We start from the raw sequence: 9004 nt of genomic DNA, 5'->3' as shown, positions 1-9004 counted from the left end.
TTCATTTGTTAGACTTAGATAAGGTTTTGAACTTACCTTACTATAAGAAGGATATTGTCTAAGTTAATTAACTGGGATACAACCAGAGGACAATGAGAAAAATAATTAATATATCACTATTTAAAATCATTTTCTTGATCAATAAGTGTTTTTGTTTAATCATTTTCATGGATTAAAGTATAGATCCATATCTATGACACTCGGGTCATATTTGCTTGGTTTGGTTTCTGGTCAAACTATAAATCAGTTAAAGATGGTTGACAATAATTTTTAGTATGAGAATCCCTTTTTAATGTCATGAAATTGATTGAACCTCTAGTGATAGTAGTAGTGCTATTAGTCTTGATTGATTGAGAAAGTACAAGACTAAGTATGGATCCTTTGCAATAACTCTGAGGTCCAACAATGATCCCTAGCTTTGAGGTTTTAAACCAGTAAGCGATAATATTTCAGATTATTTTAGAATTAGGAAGGCCTTTGGAGGTCATCTAGTCCAATTTCTCATCTAATATAGAAATTCTTAATACAGATCCCTGGTGGATGATCATCCACACTCTTCTTTTTTTTAATTAACTTATTAAATAGAACTTAATTCTAGGTATCTCAGCTGCTCCCTCCCCTTCCCACACCATACATCATCCAGACTCTTCTTGAACAGGGGCTTTTTAGCCAGTATTTGAACCACAGAAATGTTGAATCCTTGGTTATTTATAGGATTTTATTTGATTTTTGGTGGAGAGAATTTAGTGCAGTGGAAATAAAGCTGATTGGCTCTGAAGGCAATGGGTCTTCATTCTTATTCATATATTAGGAGATGTTTAAAAATAATCAATAATTCAACAATTTTCCTTTTTCTTTCTCCATTTACTTTGAAAAGAGCAATTCCCCAACTGTGCCTATTCCTTCTTCCATTTTTTAAAGGCCAATTCTCTCTTTCCCCCAGGATCTCTTGGGCAATGGACAATGAGATTCTGTGTGGACTGAGATCCATTTAACAATAGGACACTTTGGCCCAAGAGAAATATATTTAATGAGGAGTAGCAAGCACGTGGATTTGGGAGAAATTTTCTACCTCAGCAGAAACATATAAATCCATCAAAATGACTTTTATAAATTGCAACGATAATTCTTAACAGTAACCCTAAAGATACAAGATGCAAGCATTCCTGTAAATAAAATGGAATTGGATTACTGTAATTGCTTGCCAAATAGCACTGAAAATGAAAATGAGAGAGGCTCATTTGGGACAATGAAAAGGGTGCTGAACAGAGAATTAAGGGACCTGTTTTTAATGGCACTTTTATTTAATATTTGTAATATCTTAGAAAAGGTTTTTTTCACTTCCATGAACCTGAATTTCCTCCTACAAAAAGAGGGGGCTAGACTAAAGGACTGTAGGATCCTCTGAATACATCTACTTATGCCATCTGCTTGGCTTTCAGGAGGCATCCTCCAAATAGAAGATAAAGAACAATACTGTCCCCTCAATGGTTCTTTCCTTCAGGAAAAGGTAGTGAAGGAACAATGTCCAAAGAAGTTTGCTGTATATATGTGTCTTTTTAAAAATATCACAGATTTCTAGTCTAGTCGAGTCACGTGCTAAGGCTGCCTTGTCTTATGGTTCTGAAGACAGGCAACTACAAGAGATGTTCAAATTCCTTTTTAAATCAAGAAAGTCTAACACTGTTTATGAACAGCATATGACTCAAAGGCAACTAGATTGCTGGAGATGGGAAGTCCTGGGTTCAAATCTGACCTCAGACACTTTCTGTGTGATCCTAGGCAAGTCATTTACCCCCATTGTCTAGTCCTTGATGCTCTCCTATCTTGGAACCTACATATAGTATTGATTTTAAGAGAATAATGTTTTTATTTAAAAAAAAGACATTTGACTCCTCAATCTATTTACATTTCTGATACTAGGTTCCACTTGGATCAAAGTGTAAAAGGATTAAGTTATTCTGTCCTCTGACCTCTTATTCCCACAGCAAACATTTGAAAGGCATTTTGGCAAGCATTGATAATAGTGATATTGCCAAGAAAGTTTAGGCAGGTGAGTTCCTAACTATATTCTTTACTCCATATAGAATCCTATTCCATTTGGGGGTTAATTGTGAGAGTCAATGTAGCACCTTGCATTGTTCCTACCTATATAGGCAAGTCTTGAGCCCACATTTTTCTGATGCTGAGGTAATCTCTACTTCCACCATACTCCAATGAATCTTACACAATGGTAAACACATATTGGCTATGTGACCCTGGAGGAGTCATTTATCTTCTATGTTCCATGCTGCTCCCTGAGATTATAAGCTACAGAAGAAGTACTGAGAACCTTTGCTAGAGAGAATATTCTCATGAAGAGTTTCTCGTACCAGTGAAAACACAGTCCAATAATTATTAAGTGTATCAGAATTATTTACATGTAAATATGTAAAGTTCATGTTTCCTGTCAGATATATATAGTAGCAATATATATATATATATAAAGTGCTACATATATAAACAAATATATTAAGTGCTACATGTATATACAAATTTAAGTGCTACATGTATATACAAATATATAAAGTATTTATATTTAGTATTCTCATACTAAAAATATACATTTTATTATGGGAGCATAGAATTTAAATCTGGTAGAGACCTCAGAGATCACCTATTCCAATCCCTTTATTTTACATATTATGAAACTAAGACATAGAGAGGAAAATTGAATAACAAAGGTCAGCCACATGAACTTCAGAAACTACATTTGAATCCACATGCTATTCTTCCTAAGCCATTATTTTGCCTAGTGTGCCATATATTCGAATTACAACACTCTCCATTAAAAATGAAAGGACACGAGAGGAACAGTTTTATAAATAAGACATCAGTATTTCAATAGTTCCATTGACAGATCACTGTGGATGTGCCTTCCATCAGCGCTGGTTACAACTTTCACATGCCATCTTACTCTGTGAACCATACCTGTATCATATCCTTTTTCATTTTATATGTATATATGTATGTATATAATAAAATATGCAGCATCACAATTATATATGATATATAATTTATTATGTGTAATAAATTATAATAAATATGCTTATATAAGAGAAACAAATTCTCATATTAACTTTGTCCAAAAATCTGTCACATTCTTTTTTTTTCTCTCCCTCCTATACCTCTCCCCTCCCCAAGAAGGCAGGTAACATGGTTGTACATATATTATCACATAGTACATATTTTCTTTTTTATCATTTTGTGAAATATGACACATTGTTTACACTAGAGAAAAATTCACAGATAAAAAAAGTAAAGAATGGTATGTTTCAATCTGCATTTAAACTCTGTTCCTTCTATGGTGATAGATATTCTTTTTCATTGTGAGTCCACTGGAGTTGTCCTGGATTTGTGCCTTGTTGAAAATAGTAGTCATTCACAGTTGATAATCATACATTATTGTTGGTACTGAATGTAACTTTCTCCTAGTTTTGCTCACTTCACTTTGCATCAGTTCATGTAAGTCTTTTCTGGATTTTGTGATCATCTTGTTTGTCATTTCTTATGACATAATTATATTCCATTATAAACATATACCATAACTTGTTCAGCTGTTCCCCAATTGATGGACATCCCTTCAATTTCCAGTCCTTCACCACACACAAAAAGAGCTGATAACAATATTTTGGAACATATACTTTTCTTTGTCCTTACTCATCTTAGGGAATAAATTTAATAATGGCATTACTAGGTCAAGAGGTTTAAATTAATTTTATTTGTATCATTTGTTTTTCCTATCACTTTGACTCTAGATATATTCTTCTTTTCCTTTTCTCTACCCAACATCTGTGTCTTATCAAAATTATTACAACAGAAAGGAAAAAATAATTAAGTTCAGAAAAATCAATCAACACATTGACCCAGTAACAGAATTGAAGCACCCATAATCTCCCAATTCCCTTTACTTCCAAGGGGGAAAAGGCATCCATGTCACTCTTTATGGTGAATATAACCATTGCAGTGAACATCTTTCCTTAGCATTTTTAAACATTTTAAGGAAACAATACCTATATAGTCATAGGGACAAAGGAAATGTTAAGGAATTTTTGATATGAGCAATATGTGGACTGACCCAATATTCAATTAATTAATGCTTTTTGAACCTTAACTTCTTCTCTACCACATAACAACCATGTCTTGACTATTTCTCTCTTTTACTAGAAAATTGAGTGGAAGCTGAAAAATGAGTAGTAAAGACATATTCATAGCAAACTGAAGGTTCTACCTACTGTTGTGATTAAGATTAATAAATGAGTATTTAGGAGACTTAGCAGGCAGGGCTGAAGGATTCTAAATGGAATGGGGAAGCAGGAAGTGTTGCTTTTCTCTCTGAGATGGACTCCATGGTGGCTGGGGATAAGTAACTGACCCCCTAGGAGACCTTGGAGGAAGTGGAGTTTTTCTGATTTTCTGATTTCCTGGGATCCAGAAGGAAGACAGTCATCTGCTTGTGGGAGATTTTTGGTAGAGACTATTAAACCCAACCTGAGTTGCAGGTTAACTTGGGCTGGTTTAGCTCCCAGATCTACCCACCTGAAGGAGTACAGACAGTGGTCCTGGAAGAGTTTCAAAATCACTGAAGTGTGACAGCACTCTACAGTGAGGATTCCCACTTCAGTACTGCTAGTCTTTGGGTCCTGTCTTGCTTTAGTTCTCAGTTCAGTGTAGATAAGTCCATTCCCTGACCCTGTGGTTTGCCCTTAGTCTGGAAGTATAGAAACCCCTCTTCCCCTCCTTTAGATTACAGTTTTCTTTAATTAAACCTGTGTTCATAAGCCCTCTTGTCAACATCATTCACTTGCAGTTTCTCTGACTCCCTAGCTAGGTGGGTCAGTGTGGCAGTTAAGGCACAAGAGTCACTCCTGTCAACTACCATTTCCCCAAACAGTGACTGCTGTCAACTGCCATTTCCCCAAACTGCCAAACCCAATTTCCCTAACTTGTTTGGCCCCAGTCTATTGTCCATTCCTGTCTCCTACTCACCCTTCTGAACCCAGATAAAAATATAAGTTAACTCCCAAGTTTTTACCCTTAAGACTACTCCATAGCCACGTGAACATACCAAATTTGAAGTCAGTGTGTTGTAAGCAATATAGTGGAGTCCCAGATTTAGCTTCAAATGACATGTGCTTATATCTCAGCTCTGCAATTACTTACATGATTTGGGGGAAATATAGTCATCTCTTTTGTCATCTATTAAATGAGAATGTTGGATAAGTGACCGTTAACTTCCTCTCCAGAAAAAATTTCCCATAAAAAAATGCCAAGATATGCACAAGGTAAAACAGGATGCTTGAGCTTAGTATGACCTATGGTTTTAAAATGGAAATTTTCTAGTCATATAAAGCTAGGTTCAAACAATATTAAAAATAGTAAATTTTCTTCTCATAAATATCCTCACTCTACATTTCTTCTGAGGATGGGGATCATCAGCCAAGCTCTGGGTATGGGGGTTATGCTCTCTGGTTGATGGACCATTCTTCCAAGTATAAGAGATAGAATGTTGTAAAGAATAAGGGAATAGACTTTGAATTTTAAAAAATTCATATCCTGACCAGTTAATTGCTATTTATGGAACCCTATGCCTCAGATTCCTCCTCTATAAAATGTGGCCTTCGATGGTCCCTAGGGTACTTTCATCTCTAAATCAATGATCTTACAATCCTCTGACTACACTCAAATGGGGTGGACTGCCCTTTGTGGAATTCAATCTTTTTCCCCAAATGATTTTGTTCCATCATTGATAAATATTAATTATATCTATACTTAGAATATACCATTTTAAGCCTGGCAGGGAATATGAGATCTCCTGTCTTTTCCTTCTATCATTAGAGAACATTGCTACTTAACCACCAACCCACAACCCCCAGCTATTTGAGAGGCGATGATTTTTTTAAAATCCACAATAGGGGTAAAAATGAGGAGGCTATGTTGCTTATAAACACATTCCAAAGCCCCTGAATTTCTGTGATCCATTTTCTCCAGTGTTTAACCACAGAGCTTCTCAGGACGTTTATTTTTTTTTATTTTTTTAATATGACAAACTAAATCTCTCAGGCTGCAATCTCAGCCCATTTACTCTAATTCTGTTCTTTACCAAAATGGAGAAGAACTGAGCTGGGCACTCTTTATAATAACCTTTCACTTTCTTCAATACAGTTATTAAGCTGTTCCTCATCCTTCTCTTTTCTTCTTCCTTGGTCCAAATGGGCCTAAATCTTCTAACTTTCAATCCCATGTCCTAGTTTTCAGTCTAATCACTTCAGTTGGCTCTTTTTATGGCACTTCATCTCTTCTATATCCATCTTAAGACACGCGGATCAAAACTAGGTCTAATCACCTAATAATACTTCCCCATGCCAAGTTTTGTAGGCTCCACTCTTGGCTTTTGCTTTCCATCTTTCATTCAATGGAGCCCTATTCTAGCATTTTCTCCTCATTCCCGAGCATTAGATTGTCAGTTTGCATTGAATTCCTAATGTGCTATTTTTCTGGTTTCCTGCCTGTCGTTCTTAATCATACAGTCATGTAACTCATCCCATTTTCCCCAGAAGAGCAGATATTCCTTTGCCCTTGTCCCTGTTTAATTTCACCCTATTTTGGAGAAACCATTACACTAACAACCATAATAATCAATTTTACACTTCAAGGCTCTAATTAAATTCGCCATTGGCCTTTACTTAGCCAAGCTTAAAGGGAAAAAAAAATCATGGTTCTTATAACTTCTCACTCTCAGGCACGACACTCGACCACAGCAATTGAGATAACTGTAGGTACTGATTTAGAGTCACAGGATTTGGGTTCAAATCTCAGGTCTTGAACTTATTACCTGTATGAGCTTCAATAATAAGAGCAGAAATATATAGCTTTAGAATAATGATTATGACAATAATAACTCATTCACAATGCAGAGAGGTTTGCAAAACACTTGGCATACATTATCTCATTTTAGCCTGACTTGAACCTTATGATGTAGTTATAGCAATCTCCATTTTCCAGCTGAAGAAATTGAGACTTCATGCAGGTCCCTGTTTTCCCAGAGTCTCAAAGCTAGTCTGAAGCAATATTCAAATCTGGACTTTCCTGACTTCAAGTCCAGCATGCTAACTACCAGGCCACTCAGTTGACATGAGGAAGCTAGGATGGATTGTAAATCTAGAGTGAGAATAAGACTTGGAAGTTAGTTAGTCCAAATGTTTCCTTTTGGAGAAGAAAACAAGGAGCTGCAGAAAAGTTAAAGGACTTATGGATGATCCAATAAAACATGCCCAATCAGTCAGTATCTGAAATGAGGTGTATAAAGAGAAATTTTGTACCTTTGAACTCCATCTCCCAGCATCCCCCTCCTCTTTCATTTCCACTTGTGTATTCACATTGTTTGAATATAATTGTGTGTAACTCGGTTTCTCTCCTCTTCCCTCACGACTAGGACTGGTTTGGCTCCCTCTTTACTTTAGCCTTTTGCTTTCTTCTTGTTTTAAGTTATTAATAAATTTATTAAATATAATACTTGGAGTATTTAGATATTAATTTTTAATCTTATATTGGTCTTTGATCATCAGTAGTCGAGTCACCTCTTGATGGGCCTTCATTTCTTCCTTTGTAAAACGAGGCAGTCAGAGTCGATGAGCTCTAAACCCCTTGCAGCTCTAGATGTATTTATTACTGAGGATTTAAATTAGTGTCTTTCCTAGCGCTTAGTCCAGTGCCCTGCGCACAAGACACACTTTTAGAAATTACACTGGATGGTAGGAATCTAGGTTGCTTAAAGGATAGAGAGCCAGGCCTGGAGATGGGAGGTCCTGGGTTCTAATATGGCCTCACTCATGTCCCACCTCTAAGACCCTGAGCTAGTCATTTAACTCCCATCTTCCTAGACCTTACAACTCTTCTACTTTGGAATCAATAGATAGTATTGATTCTAAGGCAGAAGTGAAGGATTGTTATGATCAGTTCCCTGTATTACCATAGTAAGCCTGGACCAAAAAATGAAAAAAAAATACTAATACTTTTGACAAAAAAAAAAGAAGTGAAGGGTTGTTGTTTTTTTTAAATGTATGCTGCATTATACATATGAGTATAATAAAACATATGCTGTATGTTTATGGCTGGACATGTTACATAGAAAAAAATGCCACAGAATGGGAAGTTGCAAACAGATTTCATGATTATAAATAGATAATTTAAAAAGGACTTTAGAAATTAACTTGGAAACTGATGCCAAGGGAAGTTAAGTAACTTGCCCAAGGTTACACAGATGGAAAGTGGCAAAACTAGAATTTTAATTGAGGCCTCTAACTCCAAATACAGATGTATTACTCAAGATAATTACCATGGTTTCTTTTTTCTTTTCTTTTTTTTTATTTTGGGCCAAATTTCCCCCTCTTCTAAGACATCAAGCAATCTGATATAAATTTTACTTGTACAATAATGTAAAACATTTTTCTGTATTAATCATTTTGTAGAAAAAAAAGATGGAACAAAAATGAAGAGAAAGTAAAATATGGTATACTTCAGAATGCATTCAGATTCCATCAGTTTTTTCTCTGGAGGTGGATGGCATTTTTCATCATGAGTCCTGGGGGATAATTTTGGATCACAGTGTTGCTAAGAAAAGCTAAGTCATTCACAATCATTCAACATACAATATTACTGTTGTTATATTCAAATCCTGAGAAATGTTGGTCTCACTATTAATGTGCTTAATGTTCTCATTGTTCTGCTCAATTAACTTTGCATCAGTTCATGTAGGTCTTTCCAGGTTTTTTGTCTGAAATCATCCTTCTCTTCATTTCTTATAGCAATTAATTTTCCATTACAGTCATATACCACAATTTGCCATTCTCCAATTGATAGGCAGCCACTCAATTTTGAATTCTTTGCTATTGCAAAAAGATCATATATATACATATACAAATATATATATTTATTTACAAATGAGTCCTTTTCCTTTTTTTAT

This window comes from Gracilinanus agilis, chromosome 6, assembly GCF_016433145.1.
Source record: "Gracilinanus agilis isolate LMUSP501 chromosome 6, AgileGrace, whole genome shotgun sequence".
NCBI classification, from domain to species: Eukaryota; Metazoa; Chordata; class Mammalia; order Didelphimorphia; family Didelphidae; genus Gracilinanus; species Gracilinanus agilis.
This window is presented reverse-complemented; position numbering follows the sequence as displayed.